Source organism: Camelus bactrianus, chromosome 15 (genome assembly GCF_048773025.1).
Source record: "Camelus bactrianus isolate YW-2024 breed Bactrian camel chromosome 15, ASM4877302v1, whole genome shotgun sequence".
Taxonomy (NCBI): domain Eukaryota; kingdom Metazoa; phylum Chordata; class Mammalia; order Artiodactyla; family Camelidae; genus Camelus; species Camelus bactrianus.
In genome coordinates, this window is record NC_133553.1 from 23,018,814 (window position 1) to 23,038,202 (window position 19,389).

The 19,389-nt window shown below is 43.6% G+C and overlaps 1 protein-coding gene across 1 annotated transcript in view; it reads right to left on the reverse strand.

The window, feature by feature from the left end:
* NBAS (NBAS subunit of NRZ tethering complex) overlaps positions 1-19,389 on the reverse strand; it is a 277,415-nt gene that overhangs the window by 54,817 nt on the left and 203,209 nt on the right. The window lies entirely within an intron of this gene.

The window sequence follows — 19,389 nt, forward strand, 5'->3', positions numbered from 1 at the left end:
AATAAAACAAAAACAGTGAGGTATCACTTGCACTATTAAATTAGTAAATACAGATTTTTAAAAATGCTAATAACCTCCTTTCTGTGATTGAGAAATACAAGATCCTAGAACTCATGCTTACTTAGTTCAGCAGACCTCCCTGCGTTCCCCCATTATGTGGATGGCAAGACTGAGCCCCAGCGAGGTTAGGTGACAGTCTGGGTTCATGATGAGAGTGAGGAAAGTGAAAGTCAGAGTTCAGACCCCTTGGTCACCAAGCCAAGTGCTCCCCTTTCACTGCGCATCACACAGCCCCCAATCGGTTATGTCTGCTCGCCACAGGCTCCCACAGAGGATGACGGAGTGCACGCTGGCTGAGCACTGAACAAAAAGCAAGGGCAAATAAGAATCTAGGGTATTCCACTGTGTAAACACACCACAGCTTCTCTGACCTGGAGATCGTCAGTCTGAGCACAGTATGCCAGAAAGAGAAAGACAAATACCATTTGATATCACTCATACGTGGAATCTAAAAAAATGACACAAAAAATGGAAACAGATTCACAGATATAGAAAACAAACTTATGGTTACCGGGGCAGGGGGAGCGGGAGGGGAGAAGGGGATTGGAAGGGATAAATTGGGAATTTGAGATTGCAGATACTATGTATAAAATAGATAAACAAGTTTCTTCTGTATAGCACAGGGAACAATATTCAATATCTTATAGTAACCTATAATGAAAAAGAATATGAAAAGAAATGTATGTATGACTGAAACATTATGTTGTACACCAGAAATTAATACAACATTGTAGATAGACTATACTTCAATTTAAAAAAAAATGGAAAAAAAAAGAATCTACATTAGTGAATCCTTCCTATTCACTTACACTTGTTTTTCAAAGAAATATGAGTTTGGGAAATTACTTGGCTGTACCACCGAGCCAAATGTTTATACTCGCCTAGCCAACTGGGGGGCATGGAAGGGTTTCAGCAACAGACTGCCAAGCATGTAGAAACAGGGCAGGCGATTCTCACGTGCAGGAAGCGGGGTCCTGGGAGAAACGGTGGGTCTCTCCGTCCTTAGACAGGTCCAGGTTTACCTTGCCATGGCCAACCAGCCCTGGAATGGCTGGTAAGTAGGAAGAGCACTAAACTCAGAAAACCTGTGTTTAACCCTTACCACCTGGATGACTACGCAACTCGACAACATGCATCAAGCCTTACTTTCTTCATCTGTAAAGTGAAAAATGTCATCTACACAGTGTCATTTTAAGAAATTAAATGAGGCAGTAAGTCAAACTATCAGCAGAATGCTTCACCCATAGTAAGTCTCAATAAATGGAAGCTGAGTTTCAATTTGACCAACTGCTCTAATATACAGGCCACCTTCCACCTGTTAGCTTTTCATCTTCCTAATACATTTATCACGTAATTCCCTTGTAGGAAAATCTTTTTATAAACTCCCCAAATTCCTTAGCATGGCACTCAAGGCCTTTCACAAGTTGGCCCCATGTAACCGTCTAGCCTCACCCTAAGCGCCCAGCACACAGACTTCTCATCATTCCCTGGTGTTGTGACGTATCTTCTTGTCTCAGTGAAATGCCCTTTCCCCTCTACTTTGCAAGGCAAATTCCTAGTCGTGTTTCAATACGGAATCAGGCAGTTCTCCTGGACATCTGTTCCTCCAGCTTCTACAGACAGTCCGTTGGCAAGTCCTCTGCTCCAGCAACTCACCAGCGCACAGTCCACCTGCTTACACACCGGGAGACTGCTCAGCGTTACGAAGTCCAGGCCTCCCCGACAGAGCAGGGGGTAAAGGGCCAGAGAGAAAGTGTTAGGCTTTGAAGGCCACCGTGATCTCTGTTACATACTCTTTTGGTTGGTTGGCTGGTTGGTTCTTACAATCCTTTAAGGAGACGCAAAGGCCAGTCTTAGCTCAGGGCTGTGTAAGAACAGGCAATGGGCTGAATACGACCTGTAGGCCAGTTTACTGACCTCCCCCGCCTCGATTAGTAATACTAAAATGGTACAACTGGAAAGATGAACTGAGAATAAATTGTAAGGAGCCTTGAGTGCCGGGTTAGTTATGGAAGCTGACCTGCAGGAATTCAGGAGCCGCCGAAGGAAACTTGGATCCTGAGGATAATTACATGGAAATGTTTTATTCGGGTCCCATTTAAAAACACACAGTAGGAGAATCTTTTTTTTTTTTTTTAATCGCTATCTAAGAAAAAAAGTCATTCTGTCTGAAGCGTGCCTTTGCTGTCCTCCCAGATCAGCTCAGGGTTCTCTCCTCTGAGACGTCGTCCCTAACACCATCTCCGGCCCAGGTTAAAAACCACTGCTGTGCATTCCTACAGCTTACCTGTATCCAAGGACGCATCACACTGTGTTAGAACGGTCTAGTTCCTTGTACCTTTCCCTGACTAAGCAATGTCATCCTTCAGGGTAGAAACCGTGCTTTTTAAATCTCTGTACTCCTAGCACTGATGCAATGTCTAGCACATTGTAGACAAAAAGAAAATAGCTGTTAAATTACGAAACGACTCTGATCAACATACAGGGGGAGAAAAAGCTTTAAAAGCACAATGAAATAACATGTTCTCAACAAGTCCCTAGAAACTTGTGATCCAGAATGTGCCAAAAGGCTCCAATTCATCAATGACCGCAGTATCCCGTTTCTGTAAGAGGCCAGCCTGCGGCGGTTAGAAGCCACGCAGGCAGAGGCTCAAGGACATTAAACCAGCGATGACTTTCGGTGTATTCACTCGACGTGCACCCAGTGGTCACGCTGTACCTCTGCCTCGGGCTGGGTGCTGGCGGCACAGACAAAATTAGATGAGGTCCCTGCCCCTGGGTATGTCAGAGTCTAGGTGGAAAGACATTACAAAGAAGCACGATCATTATACACGTGCAGGAGGGTGCACAGCACCGCAGCGGAGGGCCCGGGAGGGGGCGCTCTGTCCCCACGGGAGGTGGGGGGGGGCGCCGGGAGGCAGGCTGGGTTTGCTGAGGGTGGCTAGTTCTAAGTCCTGTCAGAGCCGAGGAGGACGAAGCAGTGGTGCTAACTGCAGGGCCCCTGTGCCAGGCTGACAGGATGGGGCTTATGCAGGAGAGTGATGCCATCAGGGCCACCGTTTTCAGGTAATGGCTTGTTTCAAAATCCACCAAGACAACCTTCCTTGTGTGCAGGTACCTTCAGGCTGATAAATCTTGCAAAGCAGGTACTTCTTTTTTTCCTTTTAAAAAGGAACACAGCATGACCTTGAAGATAAGGCCGTTCAGGAAATGGCAGGTGACTTAAGAGAACCCAGCTGCTACCTACAGAGTCAGGTGAGAAAGTCAGGGTTTGCATTCGGTTTACATTACTAAGCAACTCCATAAAATAATGGGAAACTCAAGGGCAAAATTACTAAGAGGTGCAATTTAAATATAATTCGGGGGGGTAATGAACACTCATTTATCAAAAATTAACACATCTTTGTTGTTCTGATCAAATACATACTGCAATAATTGAAAAATAACACAAGAGTAATTTTTAAAAAAATCTTAGAGCCCCATGATCACAAGAAACACTTTAATGTTAATTTCTATTTATATAACTATTTTTGATGTGGAGAAACAAGACTTTAAGCATAAAAACAACTTGCATTATGATGAAAACTATACAGAAGCAAACTACAAAAGCTCTCACACAAAATACCTCCATCTAAACTCCTTTACTAAGAAACCGGACCAAACAGCACTTGCGGCATGACTTCTGGTGGCTGAAGGCCTTGTCTCTAGGATGATGGAGTCTCTCTTAAAACGCGAGCCTGACAAAGCTCAATGCTGCCAGCACAATTTAGTCTGTTCCAGTCAAAACCCTCTGAATCCTCTCTTGGAACAGTTACCTTAGAAAGTGTGCAATTCTAAATCCTTTCTCTGCCACTTTTGAGATATAAATGGTGTACCACCCAGAAATGACTCATCAAGGACCTGGAAGCCATCTCTTCGAAATGCAAGCATTCAAGGAGGTGGCCCTTGCTAACTTCAAGGGTGCCCTTGCTCCAATCTGCACACCTGTCCCCTGTCACAGAGATATGAGAAGTTCGCTTCTCTTCCAGATAAGTGTCAATGGGCAAACCCAGATGGCCCAGTCACATGGACCGGCCCTGCCCCTCATCCCCTGCAGTCCCTCAGCGCATCCCAGCACTTCAAGTCATTCGCCTTTTCTTTCTGTGAAGATGAACGCAGTTTATGTGAACTGTCTTCTCTACGGCAGTGCTTATCACTCAATAAAACCGCCTTTACCCCCTTAACTAGTGTCTAGCTTTATTTCTCTCTGACGAAAGAAGCGGAGTACAAGTGGCCTGAGAAAAAGCAAAGATGCAACTTTTACTGCTGAAGACGGGCTCGATCTTGTACTTTTTAAAGGGTCAGTGGTAGAGACCAAATCGCTATGTTACTGCAGATTATCCTGGATACAAATAGAGCCACATAACAGGTTTACTTTAAATGTCAATATTTAAAATATTGAGAATTAGATCATCCTTTGTGACCGATTAAAATGATAGAAGACTTTAGATATCAAGTGCTATGGTTTGCGTCCCTCAAAATTCACATGTTGAAATCCCAGCCCCCGAAGGTGATGGGATCAGGAGGTGGGGCCTGTGGGAGATGCTTATGTCACGGGGGTGGGGCCCTCATGAATGAAATCAGTGCCTCATACAAGAGGCTCCAGAAAGCCCCCAGCTCCTTTCACCACGTGAGGACACGGTGAGAAGGCACCTACCATGAACCAAGAAAAGGGCTTTCAACTCAACCACGCTGGTTTCTTTGCCTTGGACGCCCAGTCGCCAGGACTGTAAACAATAAATTTCCGCTGTTTATAAGCTGCCCAGGCTGTGGCGTTCCCATTACAGAGCTGGAATGGACTAAGGCATCGAGCGTGTGAGAGGATAACCAGCTATTTTAAATTCTCTTAGGCACATGAGCAGAAAGTTAAGTCTGCTGCTCGGGGGCACTGTTCCCCTGCAGTGTGATTTTTAGACTACCTGTACTGGAATCAACAGACCTACTTCAAAAATGTGAATTCCTCAGCCTTGTTATACTCACTGGCTCTCTGTGAGGCTGGGGAAGGCATGGGCACCAGTGGAAAGAAACCTGTATTTTGCACAGGCTTCTCCTGGTTAATTCCAACTGGCTGGTGGTGGATGTGGGATCTGGCTGGAGGTGGCTCCCAGGACTGGAAGCTGAGGGGCAGTAAGGAGGTCACTGGCACTGCAGGAGTCCAGCCAGGTTGGGGGGAGGGGTGAAAGAAGAAGGCAGTTCTGGGTTTAAATGATAAACACAAAAGAACCAAAAGACATGGCTCTGTTGCCCTGTGCCACCTGCCTGAGCACACACCCCCGCACTGCCTGCAGCCAAGTGCCTGAGTGGACCCAGCTGCTTCCAAACATTTTGCCCAAGACCCATAGTAAGAAACACATTGTGTATCAAAGCTTAGTACAATATATGTGTTTCCATGTATGCACATATTAAAAGCCAACAAAAGTTGCATGAAACAATACAACCCCTACTGCGGTGATGTACAATCTGGTATTTTCTCATATTAATAATCTACAGTCTCATGTTCTTTTCTGTTTGTTCACTTTTTTGTTTAAATGGAGGTCCTGGGGATTGAACCCAAGACTCCATGCATGCTAAGCACGTACTCTACCAGAGAACTATACCCTCTCCCCTGCTTTTGCTCAGGATACATATGTGTGTGTGTGTGTGTGTGCGTGTGTGCGTGTGTGTATATATATTATTGAAGTAGAGTCAGTTTGCAATGTGTCGCCAATTTCTGGTGTAAAGCATAATGTTTCAGTCACAGGTGTACATACATACATTGGTTTTCATATTATTTTCATTACAGGTTACTATGAGAGATTGAATATAGTTCCTTGTGCTCTACAGTAGAAACGTTGTTTATCTATGTTTGTTCGGTTTCAATGTTGATCACAACACTCTAATTACAGGATCCTCTAATGGACTGTAACTCAAAGAGTTTGTGGAACAGCTGCAAATCTGCCCCAGTGATGACAGGATGACTTGGAGGGGCAGCAAAAGTTGAGGCTACCAATGAGGTATCAAATTATCTAAGTCAGGTTTAATTGACTTCATTAAAAGCGAACTACTTTTTGTTTTCCTCATAGTGTGACGTTGCCCTCTCTCTGCACTAACGCTGAGTGTGCAGATATGTTCTGTTTCTGTGTCTACTTCCCTCAGTAGAGTATGAAACCCAAAGAGCAGGACCCATATCTTTTCCGTTTTTCACACTCAGTGCTTAGTCTAATATTTTAAGCACTGCTTTAAAAATAAACATAGAATATTATGAAGTAGCATCTTAAATATTTCACAGCAGAAAATAAAATTAAGAAGTTTTTTAAATGTTGCCTTAATCCGGTTAATGAGATATTCAAACACAAAAGTAAGAACCCAGGTTTTGTCACATTCAATTATATACTTAACAAAATAAACACTACAATTTTGTTCTTTTGCTTTAACTATCAATTGCTTACTAATAAAAATAAAAATGTAAAAAAATGAATGATGAGGGCACAGAGGCCATTTTATCTTTGCCTTCTGCCTTGTACAAAAATTACAGAAATATTGTATTATTCTTCAGCAAAGTGTAAATGGTAGCTTTTTTTTTTTTACTATTCCCTTTCAGCAGTGACATAAGCTAATACATTCCTAAGTTTTTCAGCAGCTTAAAGGTCACCTTTATCTTAGTGGGGAGGGGCATGAAGAATGCTGGAATCGAGGTGAAACGTGGCTGCAGTCAGTACTGACCGCTGCCCTCCACTGCTGCTCTGCACATACAGGTCTTAACAAAATCTGAAAGCATTCATTCACATTTTCCACTGAAAAATCTTTTCCTATCATATGCATGTATCGTATATACAACATAAATTCTTCATTTTAAGTAGATCAACTGAATTTATATCAAAATCAAGGGTAAATACGAATATCCAGGTCTTATTCCAACACTTAAAACTATTTAGCATCATTCAAATCCAACCTAAACTGTTGCTAGATGTCTGAAATTGGGCTGAAAGGAATTCAAATGCCACTTTTGGACATTATAGGTAAAACAGAAAGAGGGGTAAAGAAAAGCAGAAGGGCAGCTGACCAATACTGAGTGTCTGCTGACATCAAGATCTTTAGACTTGTTTTTAAATTTAATCCTCACAAAACTTACTCATGGAACGTGTTCCAGACACTGCGCCTGTCTCCCTGACCCAACTCAACACCATGCAGTGTGTGCAGGACTGACTCGGGGCTGCTCCAGGGTCAGTCCTGGAGGACCATTCAGGGCGATCTCATCCGTCTCACCACAGTGGTCAGTTCAGGTAATCCGGGCCAAAGGGGATCAGTACCTGGCATGCCACGAGCCACGGGAATTGGTTCGGGGTGATCTAACCGCTAAGAAGCTCAGACTTTCAGTTTGGTGCTCACGTGGGGCTCTCCCTCCCTTCCTGGGTGGATGTGGGTCAGGAAGTGACGTCGCTCCCAAACACCACTGGTCAGTGTACTGACTCTGAAGCCAAGAGCCTGATGGTGAATCTAACACCACAGACAGCAGAGAAAAGAGACTGAAAGAAACCGGCTCCTTGACGACCGCCCACTGCTGAATCAGCCAACCCCAGAGTCAGCCCTACCTCTGGCCCTTAGAGTTACATGAGCCAGTAAATTTTCTGCTCAGTTAAACTAATTTAATTGGATTTTCACTTGTGTCTAAAAACATTTTTAAATGAATCCATATTTATATGGTAGTAATTATTGTTCCCCATTATACAGAGGAAGAAATTCAGAAGACAGAGTATTTCCCCTAAGGTCAGACTTGACTGGAACTCAGGAAGGTGCAACTATAAACCTGTCTATCCATTACCATGCTACCACTGAAAGAACTCACAATGTATCAACCAAGATTTAATTCCATACATTGAGAGGCCACAATATTAATGTAGGAAAGTTTTCCAGACTTTCCTGGGTCAATGCTAACCTAGAATTGTTTTACTCTGTTCTCCTCATGGGAATTTTTAACACCGGATAAGCGGCATCAATCTCTCACAGTTTTTTCACACATACAGGTGGCATGAAATATCCCTCACCACACCAGGTATACTGGTGAAGCTTGGTTGTACTATGATTAAGGAACTTTGCTAAGTGATTCAGTGACCAAAGGGTTAAACAGTATCCTCAAAGGATGTTTATACAAAAGCATTATGAAAACAGAGATACAGCATACACGCCTGCCCTACAGAAACTAACACAAATCAAGTGAGTTTGGTGTCAGTGTCTCTCTGGTCCACCATCATCTCTCCCGTAAAACACTGCAATGGCCTTCACACTGGAGCATCCCTGTGTCCAGGCTGGTGCCTTCTGTTCCTTCTCCAGTCACTACCCAGTTTAAAATTTATGTCTAATTGGTTCGTTCTTAGGAAAGTCTAAAACATTTAGCCAGGTATACAAGAGTTTTCATTCATGACCAGGCCCTTTCTTATCTCTCTTACCTCGGAATAAACACTTCCATTTATACTATGTCTTGTAGTCAACTGAAGGTACCAGGTTATTCCATGCTTTTAGTAAAACTGCTCAGTCTGTCTGGAATGTTCCTCTCCTTCTAACCGGTTCCTCTGTGGCACTGATGACACGTCTCCCTGGTTATTAAGACTCAGCTCAAAAACCTCTTCCACCATGGGGCCTTTCCTGACTGGTCCCATCAACTCAACTGGTCCCATCAACTCAACTACTAACCATTTCTACCTTAATGTTACCACGTCACAGGTCACTAGCATATCCATCGTGAATCTCACTAATTTATTTCTCCACCACCTCCATCTAGGAAGAGCTCCCCCTGGCTGTCAAGCAGGCAAAAGCAACCAGCATCCTGAGATGGCTGCAGTTAGGCAGGGCTCTTTCCTTTGGGTACGAATACTGGAAAAGCTGTTGGCACCAGCTGAGAAGAGGGCATGGCTCTTCATTATAGATTCCTTGCTGCACAGGCTAGAGAAAGTATTTATAAAATAGCAATTAGGAGATAAATCTGCTTATAAGTTTAAAAGGCACTTAAGTGAGAGGCGGGAGCTTACAGGGTGAACAGAAAATGGAGGAGTGAAGGAAGCCCACGTCACTGAAGATTTATGGTTGAACAACAGACAACTCAGGGCTGTTAAGTCGGCCAGGGAGAGAACAGCATTTCAGTAGGGAGGTGATTTTCAGTCTCCTTTCCTCCTCTGCTTTTTTCTTGTTAAAATATGCATTGGTATTTGCTGCACGTTGTTCTGAGATCGTTGATTTATTCCTCTGTCTTCCCCAAGATTTCCACCTCCTGTGAATTGAGAGCCCACGTGCTCCCCAGGAAGGAGTGTTACTTCTTCTTGCTCTTCTGAGCGGAGAGGCCCGTGGGGGCTACAGAAACACACGGCAGCTCAGCGCCCCGCCAGACTCCTCAGAAGCAGAAGCATCACCGTTTATGACTGGACCGCACACATGGCCTTGGGCCAATCCTCAGTCTCTCTTACTAAATTATCACCTTAGCCAATCTGAAATAATTTTCCAAGCACAAACAGAGAATGAGTTTTCTGCTTGCCAGTCGAGCCAATAATCATGATCACCCCAGATGGGCTTCTGCAGCCAGATTTCTCAGGCAAGGAGGCCGTGGAAAGCAAGATTTGGGAAGCAGGGCTGTGTATGAATCCTGACCTGGTCACTTCTAGGTCATAAGACACCGGAGCGGTTATTTAACTTCCTTGAGCCTTAATTCTCTGGCCTGTTAAAGCGATGATAAAATTATTTACTTCACTGAGCTGGCAGGACAATTCACAAGGTAACATTACAATAAATATTGTCTTCCTCCTCTTACAGAATCTTGTCTGAAGGCTGGATGTGAAGAGGAAGAGTGAAGGAAACGGTCAAATTGCACCCGTAGCGAGGCACAGCCTGGATGATTGTGACAGACTTCTGGAAGGAAACTTTAGTTCCCCGTGTTATTATAGCGTGCAACTGATGGGCACTGAAGGGCCAATTCTTAGGCTTTTTCTCCGGGTCACATTATTCAGAGTGAATGCCACACCCACAATCCCTCTTTGAGGAAGCAGCCAGAAGGGGCCTGTCAAAAATAGGTTATCCGCTTGGCAACATACCTCTTCAGAATCTGGGCACAGTTAAGGGGACCAGGGAGGAGCCCTGCAGCCGACTGCAGCCACATGGAGGCTGGACAATGACCGTGGGGTGGCCCAGGGCTCTGTCCTAACGGCTGCTCTACACTGGAGAGTGATACGCAACCAGAAAGGTTCCTTTCCTGGGAAATTTTACTGTGAGCAATTAAGATGTTTGTGTGTGAGTGAGAGAGCTAGGGGGATGTGTGGGTGTGTCGGCAGGTTCACACCTTCATGTCATGACTGGTCAGCTGTTCGGGAGGCCTCGCTCACTGAGGAGTCCTTTCCCTCATGTTCTCAGTGCTGGCTCCTGTTATCCTCACTGTAATGACCCATTAACTGATACAGCCAGAGGTGGGCTTCCTTAGAGCCCGAAGGAACCAAACTACGCACACCTGTGTAGCACAGAGCACACAGTACGTCTGCTCTAGGAAGACACGTGTGGTGTCCTTCCTCAGTCTCTGACGTGCACAAGGCACGGCTTCATTCTGCACCCGTGTATGTTTACAGACAAGATGCGCGGGGTCCTGGGACACCCAAGCTGATCCCCAGGTCATGCTGCTTCAACCTTTCAAATGCTTTACATATGGAACCATTTCCAGGTTGCTGCCCCTATAGAACCACCTCAGTTCTGTATTTCTAATGACCGTCCCCTCGTTGCTCAGCCAGCTTCCACACATCAGTAATGCTATCAGCTTTAAGTCAGACTATTTAAAGTGCAGTAAATGAATGAATGATGTCTAAGTGTATCTGTAAAATGGAACTACAGCTTTTGGATAAACAGCATGTTGAGAACAAGGTTTCAGAATATGACAGAATTAGGATCCAAACCTGGCTCCGCCACTTATACGCTAGCAGTCTGGGGGAAGTCCCTCAACGTCCCTGAGCCGAAGTTTTCTGATCCACAAGAAAGGGCGGCATCACCCACCCTCATGGCTGTTATGAAGTTTATGAGATGATGCGTGTACGGCACGTGGCACATACTGATCTCAGATGCGGCTTCCCTCCCCCTCCTTACACTGCCCTCCTCCAACCCATGCTGCCAACTGGCTGGCTCACAAGACACTGCAAGATAGTACAGAGAGGTCCCATGTACCCATCGCCCATCTCCTTCCAACGGTGTAACCTCACAAAAAGTCACATCAATTTTAATACGTCAAACAACAGCTCCTGATCCTACCCCACAAAGCTGCTCCTTCCAATCTCAGTAAATAGCAACCCTGCCCTTACAGTCACTCAGACCAACAGTCTTGGTACCATCCTGGATTATTAACGTTTTCTTACCTCCCACATCAAATCCAACAGCAAACTGGCTCTATCTTCCAAATAAATCCAGAATTTGACCATTTCTCACCATGGTCACTGCTACCATCCTCATCCAAACCACCAGCATCTTTTACTTAGAAAACCACAGCTGCCTCCTCAGCCGTCTCCTTGCTTCTGCCACTACCTCCCATAACACCTTCAACAGGGCAGCAGGGGGGTCCTGTTCAAGCACCAGGTCTGATCAAAGCCTGCACTGGCTGCTCAGCCCCACGAGGCCCTATCCCAGCCGCACGGTCCTGTCACTCACCTCCCACCGCTGCCCCCTCCGCGTTCCCCGCCAGCCACGCTGGCCTCACCGTTCCTCACACGGGCCCAGCACGCGCCCCTGGGCCACCTTCCCTCCGATAAACAGTTTGTTGCTGCCTGACTTCCTGAAGCTCTTTGCTCAAATATTACATTCTCCGTGAGGTCATCTTCGACCGTCTAACTTTAAATTGCCGCAGTCCTGCTGTCTTGCACTTCTGACTCCTGGAAGGCTTATTTTTCTCTTGACTTACTACCATTACACAGGTCTGAGCTTCATCGTTTTGTTTACTGTCCAGTTTCCCTAAGGTCAGAGATGCTTGTCTATGCTGTTCGGTGCCACAGTCCCAGCCCTGAGGACAACTCCTGACATGTAACAGACACGGATGCGAGTCTCCATTGTTGCATTAAAAACTGCCCTAATTCAGAAGCTTAAAACATTAACTACCTCCTCGTTCCTATGAATCATGAATCTGAGTGCGGCTGAGCTAGGTGCCCCGGGATTAAGCTCTCTCAGGGAGTTATAATCAAACCATGGGCCGGGACTGCAGTGTCACCCGGTGACCTGCTGGGGCGCAGGAGGAGATACACGTCCGCGTTTACTCACGTGGTCATTGGCCGCCTGGGTCTCCTGCCCCACGGGGCTCTTCACCGCAGGGCAGCCGGATTCCCTAAGAGTGAGCAATCCAAGGGAGAAGAGAACGCCCAGGAAGGAAGCCACAGTCCTTCTGTAACCTCATTTTGTAAATGATGTCCCATCACGTTTGCTGTTCATTGTGCTTGTCAGCAGTGAATTAGTAAGTCTAGTCCATACACCAGGGGAGGGAGTTACACACAGGACTAATCCTGGCAGGTCGGGATCACCAGGGGCCCTCTTAGAGGCTGTCTTCCCCAGCACTCAATAAATATTCGTTCTATAAATGTCCAAATTAACCAATGACGCATACTTGAAAAAAGGAAGATCCTGAGTCAAATGGGAAAATCAGACTGACTCTTCCAGGAACTTAGGGATTTTTCACTTTTTATAAATGGAAAAAGGGCAAGGAGGAGAAGTAATCACCTGTGGAAACATAAAGGCCATGTAAAACTTTCAACAGGAGAGACTTTCTTTTTGAGTCTTGTAATAGAAGGTCATTTTTTTTTTTTGTAGAACTGTATTTTTTTCTAATTTATATTATATCATATCAACTTTCAAAAACTGTATTCTCTACCCTTCAAGTGTTCCACCTGCTCCCATGTATACTGTGCCTTGACAATCACACTGGAAAAACAATTCCTTTTTAGGTTTGCTCTTCTTTGCTTATCTCCTAAGCTCCTGGCTTTTTGCATTTTTTTTTTTTTTTTCGTCAAGATAGGGTATGCTTATCACTAAACTAAAATAAACTCTCACCTTGGAAAATAGAAGAAAATGGTTCCTTAAAAGCAAAGGCATTCAAGAACAGGAACGGGAGGCTAATGTTTACAACTATAACAATACACAGAGGCTAGCTGAAGGTCAGATGAGAGCAGTATACACTGAACATTTAACTAGCTTGAAATAATCATTATGAGGTAGCATTATTAACACATATATGTCTGGACATAGAAGGCGTTCAGTAAGTATTTATTGAGTATGTCTTCCTTTGTACACACAGCTTTTATTAATATCCTTAATGGTACTTCTTGCATCAAATTATAGTTCACTTGATACACAAGCACACATTGGTTGCAATCAACTGGGAGCTTCTCAAGGGCAGGGAGCTAGGCAGTCTTTTCTTTGTTTACAGCACTTACAACAATGGCAATGAACACGTGCTTGCGTAAACACTTCCTGAATGTATCTGGAATGAACAAAGCTCATTTAGTTCAGAATCAAAGGAGTGAAGTGATGACTACACCAAGACCAGAGATTAATGAGCAAAATACTTATTTATGAGATAAGTGGGAAATGACTTAACATTTAGTCATCTCGTAAAACTGAATGAACGTAACATCTCATAGTCAAGTTTAGTATGACTATAAAATAGCAACAATGAACATCATAAAACTTGGTGGGGGGAAGGCTAACGTGTGTGAGTATGCCCCCACATAAATACAGCTGACTGACCTTTAACAAAGGAGTAAAGGCAATACAACAGAGCAAAGACAGTCTTTTCCACAAATAGGGCTGGAACAACTGGACGTCCACAAGCAAAAAAATGAATCTAAACACAGACTTACATCCTTCACAAGAATTAACTCACAATGGATCATAGACCTAAATGTAAAACACACAACTAAAAACTCCTAAAAGGTTACATAGGAAGAAATCTAGATGACCCTAAGTATGACTATAAGTTTTTAGATAAAACACCAAAGGCACAATCCATAAAAGAAATAACTGATGGCTAGACTTCATCAAAATTAAAAACTTTCACTGTGTGAAACACAACATCAAGAGAGTGAGAGACAAACTACAGACTGGAAGAAAATATTTGCAAAAGACACATCTGATAAAGCACTGTTATACAAAATATACAAAGATCTCCTAAAACAGTAAGAAAACAAACAACTCGATGGAAAAATCAGCCAAAGACCTTAAAAGACATCTCACCAAAGAATATATACAGACGGCACATAAACACATACCATATACAAAGATGCTCCACATCATATGTCCTCAGGGAAGTGCAAGTTAAAACAATAGTGAGATACCACTATGCACCCATGAGAAAGGTCAAAATCCAGAACCCCGACAACATCAAATGCTGCCGAGGACGTGAAACAAGAAGTCTCATTCACTGCTGGTGGGAATGCAAAATGTAAAACCACTTTGGAAGACAGTTTGGAAGTTTATTACAAAACTAAACATACTCTTACCATATAACCCAGCTATTGCTCTCCTCAGTATTTATCCAAAGGAGTTAAAAATTTGTGTCCACATAAAAAAACTGCACATAAATATTTATAGCAGCTTGATTCATAATTGCCAAAACTTAGAACTGACCAAGATGTCCTTCAGAAGGTGAATGGATAAATAAACTGGTACATCCACACAATGGAATATTACTCAGCACTAAAAAGAAATGAACTATCAAGCCGTGATAAGACACGGAGACTCTTAAGTGCATATTACTAAGTGGAAGAAGCCAATCTGAAAAGGCTATGTAGTGTAGGACTACACGTAGCTATAGTCTATGACTACATTAGACTATGACATTATAAAAGAGGTAAAAATATGGACACAATAAAAAGATCACTGGTTGCCAGCTGGTGGGGTGGGGCAGGAACAGGCAGAAAATGGAGGCTTTTTAGGCCAATGAAAGTATTCTAGGATATAATAATGATGGATAGATAATACATGTCATTACACATTTGTCCACACCCCCAGAATATACAAAACCAACACTGGACCCTATGGTAAACTATGACTTTGGGTGATAATGATGTCAGTGTAGGTTTATCAATTGCAGGGAAAAAAATGTACCTTCTGGTGAGGGGCAGGGGGGCAAGTGAGAAATCTCTGTACCTTCCTCTCAGTTTTGCTGTGAACCTACTAAAACTGCTCTTAAAAAATAAAGTCTTAAAAAAATACAAGAGAATGCCACTTTCCACTTAGGAAGAGAGGAGCCTGAGAAACGCAGTGTCTTCTAACACAAACGTGCATTAGATACACATCCTTTCAATTAAAAAAAAATATGACAATCAAAAGATCTTCATTCACTGCTGTAACGTATACTCCAACAATGATACACAAAGATCAATGTGGAGACTACATAAATCAGTAATCAGAAACAGAGATGCATGTAGTTTATTTGGATTTAAAATAAGTATGTTTTATCTTGAACAAACTAAAATCCATTTACTTACACAGAAACAAAAATATGTATGTATTAAGGCAGTACATCAGCTTTGAGTTAATTATTTTTCAAGGCTTTTTACCATTTTTCCGTTTTACTATAAACTTCAGTCCTTTTATAAAACCTTATTATGAAGTCTATAAAGTCTCTAAAAGCTTATTATATATAAAAGTACAGGTAAGCAGAATTATGGTCCCCAAAGATGTCCACATCCTAACCCTTGGGCTCTGTGAACATGTTACCACACATGCCAGAGGGACTTCACAGATGTGATTAATGGTAGAGTCCCTGAGGTGGGCAGATTATCCTGGATGATCACAGAGGCTCCAATCTCAAAGCACAAATCCTTAAAAGTGAGAACCTTCCTTGCCTTTGGTCAGAGAGAGATAATGTGAAGACAGAATCAGAAAGATGCAATGTTGCTGGCTTTGAAGACGGAGGACAGAGGCCGTAAGCCAACAAACAACAGTTATGACCGTGGGTTCTCCCCTGGAGCCTCCAGAAAGCAACGCAGCCCTACCTGCACTTTGATTGTAGCCGAGTGAGACCCCTGTCTGACTTCGAACCTATAGGAATTTAAGACAGTAAATTTGTATCATTTAAGCCACTAGGTGTGTAGTAATTAGTTACAACAGACTAAGAAACTAATACATGGAAGTGATTTTTTTCCTTTCTGTTTTTGTTTTTTTTTTTTAAGGAGGAACACACATAAATCACATCAAGGAGAAGGTGATTATAACAGAAACACATGAAATCCAGGTTACTTGTGGAAAAAAGAAGAACGAGGGGTGAAAAGGCTCGGGGATACGCGGTGATTTCACTCCATTTCCCAAAGAGCAGGCATGACGAGGAGGGAGCGGTTCTATTTCTTTCTTGTTACAGAAAGGAGCTCAGGTCAAAGGGGCGGGTGTGGATTCCATATAAGAGGATAACATAAATGTACCTAATACAATGCTCAGAGAATAGTGGGTGCCTGTCTAAGGAAGAAAAGGATTATCATTGCTGAAGACCGCTAACACGGAACAGCTAAGACTAGGATTGGAATTGTGCCTCAGCTACCGACTTGCTTCTGATCTTGAACAAATTACTTAACCTCTGACCTTCAGTTTACTCATTTCAGACTGAGATACAACAGCTACGTCACCGGGCTGTTGTGACGATGACTGGAGATGAGGCAGAGGCGAGCCAGTGCCTGGCACCGAGTAAGGGAATAAAGATGGCAGCCATCACTGCTGTCTTTACACAGAATGTACAGTGGTTCCTAAGGTCTCGTAATTTATTGTTAACTTGACATCACTTAGCATGTGTGGCAGGAGCCACTTTCTCCTCCTCTGCAGTTTCCTCCCAGGCCCAGAGAGCAGGAAGTCCCCCGTGGGTCTCAAGAAGGTATGTACTGCTTCTCTCTTCACCTTTGACTCCTCGGGAGAGGAGGAGTGACATCTGACGACACCAGGAGAAGAAACTGATTATGGGTGGCTAGTTCTTTCCCTCTCTTTTTGAGATCTGCCTGTGGGGAGAGTACCCTCTCCTTCCACCTCTGTCCTTCCAGCAGTAAACATTGGTGGGACAGGCCCAGACTTTGGTTCCAGATAAGCATTATCTGTGCAGTCCATTCATGTAACTGTTGAGCCTCTGAAAGGTCTGTACTGACAAGTACAGTCAGCAGATTTGCAAAGGATATATGAAAACAAGAATGTTAAAATATCTCATTCATTATTTTTATATTGACTACATGTTGAAATGATAATATTTTGGACAACTGATAGTATTTAGGACAATTTCACCTATTTGGTTTACTTTTCTTAATGCAGCTACTAGAAAATTTCAAATTGCACATGTGGTCACATGACAGTTCTCCTGGACAGCACTAAGCCAGAGGCCACCTCTCTCGGTGCCATGAATGAGAATCAAGTGGAGAGGCAGGCCCCCTGAGGAAGCACGGATGCTCTACAGATCGACTCAGTGCTCGGCGGGGCTGTGTGAGGATCCGGTGCAGGGAGCAGGTATAAAGAAGGCTGGTGTGGAAAATCAAGCCATGTCCTCCACTCCAATCCTACCAACAATAAAGTCACTTTGATTTCCACTCAGCTGAACCTTCTATCTCGTAACTGACTGTATCTTGGGAAGACAGGATGCTGTTTATTGCTCTCTCCTGTCAAACCCCAAAGATGTGATGGAAATATTTCTATTCCCATGGAAGTAGCACAAGCATAAAATTCAGAGCCAAGCACAAAGCAAAGGCAGTAGTCCTCCCTAGGTCCTTAGGGGCACAGGTTTCAAAAATATCTATGCTGATTTCATTTGAGAGACCAAATGAGGGGGGTTTTCAGCAGAAACAAATATGGACATGGGTGAAAACTTCCCCAGGAGACAGGTTTCCGAGACAAGTGGAATTCCACAGCAAAAAGGCAGTGACACCAGCCCTGTGACACTTAACTGAAAGGAACGCAGAGCTTAAATGAGGAAACGGAAACTTGGAAGGCGGAGTGACTAGAGACAAGGATGTGTAAAATAAATCAGTCCCAGAAAGAAGACATTTTTCCTTCCTCCATGGAGAACATACACCAGATAACCTCTTGATGGTAGCCCTACCCAACTGATCTCTGGACAACTGGTTTGACCTGACATCCTGGCAAAGCTAAATCCAGTAAGGTTTTCTGTCTCCCCTCCTTCGCTCCCATCCCACCAAGCCCCTTCTACGCTCTCCAGCATTCTAGGAAGTGTATTTGGATGGAACTAAGAGCAGGATTCAAGAACCCTGCTTTGCTTGGCTAACTGTTTCAGGGCTGGTGAACTACATGAGTTTTCTAAATTATATGGTTCTGGAGCTGTGGCTGATACAGTTTTATTTTTTTCTGGTTTTCTTTTAGAGTTTTTAAAAATGGGATGCATAGAAAACTTGTGGTGGGATTAATTTAACTTCAGGTTTGCTGAAGAAGCTACACTACTCAAGGGAAACAGGGGTATTCTGCTAAAGAAACCAGGTGTTGTCCAGACATCTAACTCAGACCTCTCTGGCTAAGACAGAGTAGAAACCAGGAAAAATCACCTATCAACTTTAATTTTGTTCAACTTATGAAATTTGGATTTTGATGTAATTGAACTTTAACTAAAAGGGCAAGAAGATTTGATTTTGAGGATGTCAATTTTAGGATGTCAATTTCTCCCTCAGAATTTAATAACAGGAATTTAAATTTGGGCCATTTGAAAGTTGCTGACCTCTAATACTTGGCATATTTCTACTCTCATTTAAGCTCACTGCTTAACTTCTGATGAGTTTTAATTATCAATCTGGTTGGGCAAACTCTGAGACGGGAAATAGAATAGAGAGTAAATTTTTAGTCTAGTCTACAGGGAGTCAGAAGAGCGTGGTCTTCTGACCTACTTTAGTTTTCCGGAAGCAGAGGCTGCACTGTCATGACTGATCTCAGGAGGACACGCCACAAGACTCAGGTGCAAGAGGAGTGGCCTCGTGACATGGGAGCACCGGGACCAGGTCCTGACAGACCCTGGACTCTTTTCTCCCCTCACTGGCAAGAGGTTTCATTATTAAGCCTAATTAGTTAAGGAAACAAAAAGCCCACTGCCCTCTCCCCATCCTTCCATTACAAGGAGAAAACTCCCACCGCAGTCAACAGGCAGAAACTAAGGGAAGAGCGCGTCCATCCAGCATCTCTCTCCCCTCCGCCCTCTCCCCACAGGATGAGAACATGTCTATGTCGCTGCTCCCTGTCTGCCCTCAGTATACACTCATCCTTGGCTTCCTTATAGAATTACTCTCTGCAGCAGCTCTAACTAGGCAAGTTTCAAACAAGTTTCAAACAAACTTT